The following is an 8316-nucleotide window of genomic DNA, read 5'->3' on the forward strand; positions in this document are numbered from 1 at the left end:
GTTCAAGTGGAGCATCACGAAGAGATCAAGTGCTTGAATCTTGCCATCCATTGTGGTGTCAATGGACTTGTGAATATGTTCCTAAGAGTGGCTCACCCATAGTGGACTATGGGGGAGCAATCATCTAGTCTTCATCGAGCCAACACAATCAAGAAAGGTGGTCCAACTTGAGGGAGTCAAGATCGTCTTCATCTAGCTCAAGTGGACCATGTGCAAGGCAAAGGTTTACCCTTGATAGGTTTTCTATTTTACCAGTCTCGTGGTGGTAGTTGGGAGACCGGGTTATAGGATCGTTTGTCGTACTATCAAGGGGGGCTCTCAAGTTGGTAGCTTGATCGTATCGTTAGTAGAGAGCTCAAACCATTGCATCCTTGCATCATATTTCTTGGTTCTTGTTTGGTTATCTTTGTGAGTCTTAGAGCTTATGATCATCTTGATGACAAGCTTGAGTTCATCGAAAATGGAGTTCGCATGCGTCTTCTATGATGTTTTCGGTGTTGGAGGTTTTACCGGTCTTATCCGAGGAAGGGTTCTCACCATTTTCTTATGGGACTTTTCTAATTTGCTTCTTATTGATATTTATTTCAAGATTGTGTTAGTCCTTGTCGCTAGCTTTCCACCAAACTTGGTTTCATCGAATTCAGAGTCTGTTTGCAAAAGTTGTGGCAGTTTTGGTGTTCTGAAAAGGCTGCAGCGGTACTACCGCGAATTGGAGCGGATGTAATTTTTTACTACCGCTCCAGAGCGGTACTACCGCGGCTCCGGACCAAAAACTCGTCCCAAGTCCTGCGGTGGTAGGCCCGGATGTATTCTTTTAGTACCGCTCGCAAGCAGTAGTACCGCTACCCTTTGCGATAGTACCGCGATCCCTAGCGGTAGTACCGTGAGGACGAGCGGTAGTACCGCTTCAGCGGTTCTACTGGCCTTTTGCCTCCTCGCTGTTGTTTTTCAAAGGGGTACTACCGCCCTAGCGGTAGTACCGCTCCTTGGAGCGGTAGTACCGCTCTGTGCGGGTTGTGAGCATAACGGTTGGATTTTTCCCCACCTATAAAAGGGGGTCTTCTTCCCCATTGAACCTCATCCTTTGAGCTCGTGTTCTTCCCCCATTGTTGACCTTCTTCGAGCTTGCTAACTCTCAATCCCTCCATGGATTCTTGCTAGTTTTTGAGGGAAAAGAGAGAGGAAATCTAGATCCACATTTTGGAGTTCTTGGTGTTCTCCTTCTTGTTCTTCCTCTCATCTTCCTCCCTAGCATTAGTTGCTTCGGTGGGATTTGAGATAGAAGGACTTGGGCACTTCGTGTGCCCTTGCCATTGCATTTGGTGCATCGGTTTGAGTTCTCCACGAGATACGTGGAAGTTACAAGTTAAGAAGCTTATTACTCTTGGGTGCTTGGTACCCTTGAGCTTGTTACTCTTGGGTGTTTGGACACCCTAGAGCTTGTTCCTCTTGGGTGCCTTGGGGCCCTAGACGGCTGGTGACGGTGTCCTGGACTAGGGGGTACTCAACGCGTCGTCTCCCAATCAGTTGGATTGGGCCAAGGACCCCCATGGCCGTATACTCATGGGCCAGTCCGGACAGCTGCCGCATACAAGGAAGAATCAACAAGACTTGGCGATCAAGACAAAGACTCCTCCCCCACCGGCGTATTCGGCTAGGACTCTTGTTATCCTAGGCCTCTGGTGCATTATATAAACCGAGGCCAGGCTAGTCGATAGATATACAACAACAATCATACCATAGGCTAGCTTCTAGGGTTTAGCCTCCTTGATCTCGTGGTAGATCTACTCTTGTAAACATCCACAATATCAATATCAATCAAGCAGGACGTAGGGTTTTACCTCCATCAAGAGGGCCCGAACCTGGGTAAAACATCGTGTCCCTTGTCTTCTATTACCATTGATCCTAAGACGCACTGCTTGGGACCCCCTACCCGAGATCCGCCGGTTTTGACATCGACATTGGTGCTTTCATTGAGAGTTCCGCTGTGTGATCGGCGAAAGGATCAATGGCTCAACTGCAGGTCAACTGCGACGTCGGCTTCTTCTTCACCAGCTCGATTGGTCACCTTGGCTTGACCGAGGACTGCGCCCTACCTCCGATCGTCATGTTCGGATGAAGGCCTTCATCGACACCAACTCCGATCTCTATCAAGATCATGGAGGAGTCATCCATGGAGCTCGGGGGCTCAACGTCAACATTGCCCTCAGGCGACCGTGCTGTTTTTCTGGACAACAAACTTGTATCCACCGCCACCGCCTCCTCGAGTGTCGCCTAAACGATTACTTCGGTGGAATTATGCGGAATTAAATCTACAACAACCCTGCAAAAATTTCGTCGAGTTCCGATGGAGGAATCTCCGGCAATCTCCGATATATCGAAGCCCTGTTGAATCTGGACGAGAATCCGGACGAGTTTAGGGCGTGGTATCCAGCGTCTAGCTCGGATGTCCTTTGGAGGATCCAACCGTTGATTTGCTGCGGAATTCCCTTATCTACCACCTGCCAAAAATTCAGCTCGATCCGACCGTCCAAACTCCGGGAAACTTCCGATTAGTGCATCACTTTTTGGCTCTGTTTTCTGCGCGAAAACGAATCCGACCCGAGTTTGTCTTTTTTATGAACGGGATTTCAGACATCCTTTTTGAAGGAAGTTTTGTATGGGGTATTGTGTTTTGTTCCCGAACACATCCCACTAACTTTAAGATCTTTTGAACATGATCTTCGACATCATGCTGGTGTCAAACCAGTCCGGCAATATTGCTCCACGGCTGCCGACCTGCGCTAGACATGTCGTCACTTTGTTGAGCCAAACTCAACTTCTTCGGATCATCACCTTGGCAAGCCGAACAAGAGTCCGGCATCGCGAAGGATAAATCATCACCAACATCACCGCCCCACGGATTACACGGAGCGAGCATACCGGCATCGCCGCACGGTCGCTTTATCAAGCCGGCATCAACCACGTCACGACCTGCATCGGCAGGGCCGCACTATTGCTTCTTCAAGCTGGTGTCCATCACGCCGACTACTTCGCCATCTCGGCTGGACCGGGGGCTTCGCCATCTCTTCATCAACCTACTCCGGACACTTCGGCGTCACTAGCCGACCAGGCATGGGTGCGTGGACCGAGTCCCAATTTTGGGAATCACCTTCCTTCGGATTGCTACAACAAATAAACCAGGTGCTATTAATCCTAGTATTTCTTTTTGCTTGTTTGGGTTAAATTTTTTCCAAGGAATTATTACTCTGGTTAGTCCAGCATATGTACACAGGTCTATCAAATGGTGACCGCATTATTGACGGTTGCATGATGGTTCGGTCAGTTTCCGTACACAGTTCGGCGAACGCCGCATCCGGAACTCGGACCGACCTGTGAATCCAGGCTTTGCCACGCCTTTATTGCATTACGCCGACGACCTGCATCGACATCGACTTCGGCGCCAGGCCATATTTCTTTTACTACTCACTTTGCATAAATTATTTATTATGTAACATTTTTTTTAATTCCTATTATTACTATTATCCCCGATCTGCACTATTTTTTGTGCATAGGAAAATGATCCAGCCGGACTATATCCTTTGACGTCACCTCGGCTGGACGGGGGGCTTCGTCAACACTTCATTACCCCATGCCGGGGACTTCGGCATCACTCTGCCGTCCTGCATTGACCGTGCTATGTCACCACTTCGGAGTGCCGAGCTCCTTGCTCCGCCACCTCGGGACCGGCTTGGGGATGGAACCTTGTCCCGCATCAAGCTCGGACCGCGTCGTCAATACCGAACACATTAACCAGCTAAGTTGCCTTCATGCTCAAAGTTTTAAATTTCTAACTTGTGTTCGATTCGACCAAGAATTATACTTTTTTGTAAAAAATTTGCTTGTAAAAATTTTCCTTGTCGAAACTTTGTTCGCACACACTTGACGCGCTACCCGCGCTCATTATACCTGGGGGCTTCTTTAACAGAAGCTTATTAATACGGGCTTTATGCCCAACACATGTGTCACACTTCCGCATGTACCTTTTATTCACCATTATATGCATCGATATGACTTAAGTTTTGGCCAAGCTGGGTTGCCTGGCTCCTGTGCTTACCCCTACGTTCCCGATTGTTCGGCTAGGTAGTAAAGGGAGCACCTCTGCGATTGTTACTGTCGGGTCAGCCAGATGTGTACCTCAGATTGGGTGAAGCCGAAAGCTAGCATTCTTAAGGGAATACTCGGTCGGTGAACTAAAAGATGATTTCTTACCTATTTATTTACCTGCCCCCAAATGTTTTTCTGCTCTTTTTGCAGTCCGGACATGCACTTTAGGGCATGCCTCCTAGGGAAAGGAACCCCTAACGGAACTATTCTCCCTGGAAGATGTTTCTTACTAACCATGTAATATAACATAACTAGTTGGGCACTTGTCTGATAAAGCACTAATGACCCCTACGCCTGGTCTCCACGCATGTCCCGGTTTTTATAACTGCGAGGGTATTCGGACACACTCCGGACTATTGGGTCTAGAGGTTGAAGCGAAAAGGTCCGCTACGACAAACGATCTACAATCCAACTAGAAGGCATTCTACATGTCACCTTACATTTTATAGTCAACTTTTACCCAAGTCGCTTGGGGGCTCTTATGTTTATTTGAGTTGTTTCATACTAAGTGTTTTTCTTCTGTCGTTGCAAAGTTAAAGCACGGCAGAAGCATTTTTTTCTAAAGTCCAATTTTCGGATTGGCACCGAACACTTGATCTTGTTCGGACGTCATGTTTTTACTGACGTTTTTTGGTTTTCCAAGCTTTTGGCACTTTTAACTATTTGTGTGTTTTCAGCACAAGTCTCGCAGTGCAACGCCGGACACCTTTAGAGATTCGGCAAAAACATTCTCGGATATTGCTATATATGCATCAGCTTCGAATTGTGTCTTTGGTCAATAGTTGGGTTGCCCGGCTCCCGCGCTTGCCTCCTACGTTCCGCTTTGTTCGGCTAGGTGTGCAAAGGGAGAACCACTGCGATTGTGCTTCCAGCTCGCATGGTCAAGCACCTCAGTGGAGAAAGCCGAAAACTGACTGTCACAATAGGTGTAAACTGGTCAGCGATCCGATGACTATATTAAATGACGGGCCATTCATAACAATTGGCCGAAGTGTTTCCGGCTTGACCTCGACTGTCGCTGAACACTACCAGGGGCTATTAACTGGCCTCCCAAACTAAATCCTTGATCTTTTGCTCTTACATTGGAGCTGAGGTTTCATGATCATGCTTAGCATGACAACCCAAAGAAAGGAACCGATAGCGGGACTATTTTCTTTGGAAGCCATTTCTTCTGTTAAACAGCAATATAACATATCTCTCTGCGTACCTTTGTTTAGAAAGCCGTATGACCAGATTGCCTTGTTTGTCGTAAATCTTTGCCCTCATAAAGGCTTTATAAAGTAGGACAAACACTCCTCGGCTACCGGCCGAGGAGGTTGAAGCCCATGGTCGGTCAACAAAGTTTTGTACAATGCGGATCCGAGCATTAATGACATAAAGTACTTGGATACATTGAGTCATTACACATAATTTGTGATTTTACTATGGATATTGATCCTTAATTCGGCCACCCGTGCCCGCATTAAGGCTCGGGAGCTACTGGGCTTCGGGCTTATTATTTACAAATATTAAAGGGGCACATTGATCCCCTGATCTGGTGTTGCCACCCGACCAGTGTCTCGGGGGCTACTGCATTGCTTGTTCTATGCAGAAAATCTTAAGTGCAATACAGTTTCCGAGGAGATTTTGATCCTCAGGTTGGTCGGCCGCACCCAACCTGAGTCTCGAGGACTGAGCATGCCGCTTTTTGTGTCCCGAAGTATTCTGCCGAGCTAGGACTTGATCCTCAGACCGATTTTGCAAATCAACTTGAGTCTCAGCGGCTACGGGGATCAGTGGTCTTATGTCATCCTTCAGGTGCATCTCGGGTTTTAGACCGATACATACCTTGAGGGCTACTGGCTATATATCTCGTCAGAGAATAAATTACATCAATAAAAAACATTGACCAAAAATCAGCCCATGACCGAGGTGCTTAACCACCTCGGAAGCAGTTCGACATATAGCTCGGATGCAAGTGGCTGGCTCCTTAGAGGGCATTTCCGGCATTAAGCTCGGTTAAACTCCTTCAAACTTCTTTGAACCAAGGTGATTTTTGACACCTCGGATAAAGTCCGGCGTTGGAGCTCGGATACAGTCCGGCGTTGGAGCTCAGATACATAGTCCGACGTTAGAGCTGGGAAGCAGTCCGACATTGGTGCTTGGCTGCAAAAGATACCTCGAATGCAGTCTGGCGTTGGAGCTCGGACGCAAGAGGACGTTGCCACCCGGGAACAACTTCAAACCCGAGGCATGGCATAAAAATAACAAGGCATTGATAAAGGCCGTAAACTTAAAGGGGCTCCTCAGATACCCAACGCGTAAACTCGTCGAATGCATTTCGGCGATCCTCAAGATAGAAGATGAGAAGATTTGTTGAACCAGTTTTCAAGATCGGGAACCGAAGATGAAGAACAGTTCGAAAGAATTGAGGAGCGTCCCTAACTTGAAGACCGGTTCAGGGGGCTACTGACAGTGTCCTGGACTAGGGGGTACTCAACGCGTCGTCTCCCGATCAGTTGGATTGGGCCGAGGACCCCCATGGCCGTATACTCATGGGCCAGTCCGGACAGCTGCCGCATACAAGGAAGAATCAACAAGACTTGGCGATCAAGACAAGGACTCCTCCCCCACCGGCTTATTCGGCTAGGACTCTTGTTATCCTAGGCCTCTGGTGCATTATATAAACCGAGGCCAGGCTAGTCGATAGATATACAACAACAATCATACCATAGGCTAGCTTCTAGGGTTTAGCCTCCTTGATCTCGTGGTAGATCTACTCTTGTAAACATCCACAATATCAATATCAATCAAGCAGGACGTAGGGTTTTACCTCCATCAAGAGGGCCCGAACCTGGGTAAAACATCGTGTCCCTTGTCTCCTGTTACCATTGATCCTAAGACGCACTGCTTGGGACCCCTACCCGAGATCCGCCGGTTTTGACACCGACAGTTGGTGTTGTTCGGAGCTCAATCATTGTGGTGTAAAGCTCCGGGCAAGCGTCGGGGTCTCCAATTAGGTTGTGGAGATCGCCCCGAGCAATTTGACGGGTACCGGTGACCGCCCCCAAGGGTTGCCAAAGTGTACGGGTTTAGTGAACGCCCCCAAGGGTCGCCATTTGTACGGGTTCGGTGACCGCCCTCAAGGGTCCCTTAGTGGAATCACGACATCTTGCATTGTGCGAGGGCGTGAGTAGATTATGGTGGCCCTAGTGGCTTCTTTGGGAGCATTGTGCCTCCACACCACTCCAAACGGAGATTAGCATCCGCAAGGGTGTGAACTTTGGGATACATCGTCGTCTCCGCGTGCCTCGGTTATCTCTTACCCGAGCCCTTTATTTATGCACTTTACTTTGTGATAGCCGTATTGTTCTTTGTCATATATCTTGCTATCACATAGTTGCTTATCTTGCTTAGCATAAGTTGTTGGTGCACATAGGTGAGCCTAGTTGTTTTAGGTTTTGTGCTTGACAAATTAACCACTAGGTTTATTCCGCATTTGTTCAAGCCTAAACCGTAATTATTTTAAAGCGCCTATTCACCCCTCCCTCTAGGCGACATCCTCGATCTTTCAATTGGTATCAGAGCCTCGTCTCTCTTTTTTAGGCTTTACCGCCTAGTGAGTAAAGATCTCGACTAGGGGATTAGGATTCTTTGACACCCTTAGTTTCGATGGCACAAATTTTGATGTTTGGGTAATTCACATGCTTAATCTCTTTAGGGTCATGGACCCAAATTTAGAGAGAATTGTAGATATGGGTTTTTCTCCTCCAAAGGATCCCCAAAGATTATCTTTAGAGGATGAGAAAAACTCTTATCTCAATGCTCAAGCTTCTAATGTGCTTTTCGATTGTTTGAGCAATGTAGTTATATTTCAACTCATGCCGTTCCGGGATGCTCATGAGTTGTGGACGAAGCTTCAAGATAAATATGGTGTGTCCAAGATTTGTGGGGATGATTGTTCTCCCTCCACCTCCGGTCATATAGTCTTCTCAACTTCTTCTACTACACCTACATGTGGTTTGCCACAAGATAATGATATGGTGAGTAGTGTTGGTCATTGCAATGATGATAGTATGCTTATTGTGGATGATCCTTCATCACTATATTATTGCAATGCTCCTTATTTGGGCTTTAACACTTCGAGCACTCCAAATGTTTCACATGCTTGTGTTGATAGTCCTTACATAT

This window comes from Triticum dicoccoides, chromosome 3B, assembly GCF_002162155.2.
Source record: "Triticum dicoccoides isolate Atlit2015 ecotype Zavitan chromosome 3B, WEW_v2.0, whole genome shotgun sequence".
Lineage (NCBI taxonomy): Eukaryota > Viridiplantae > Streptophyta > Magnoliopsida > Poales > Poaceae > Triticum > Triticum dicoccoides.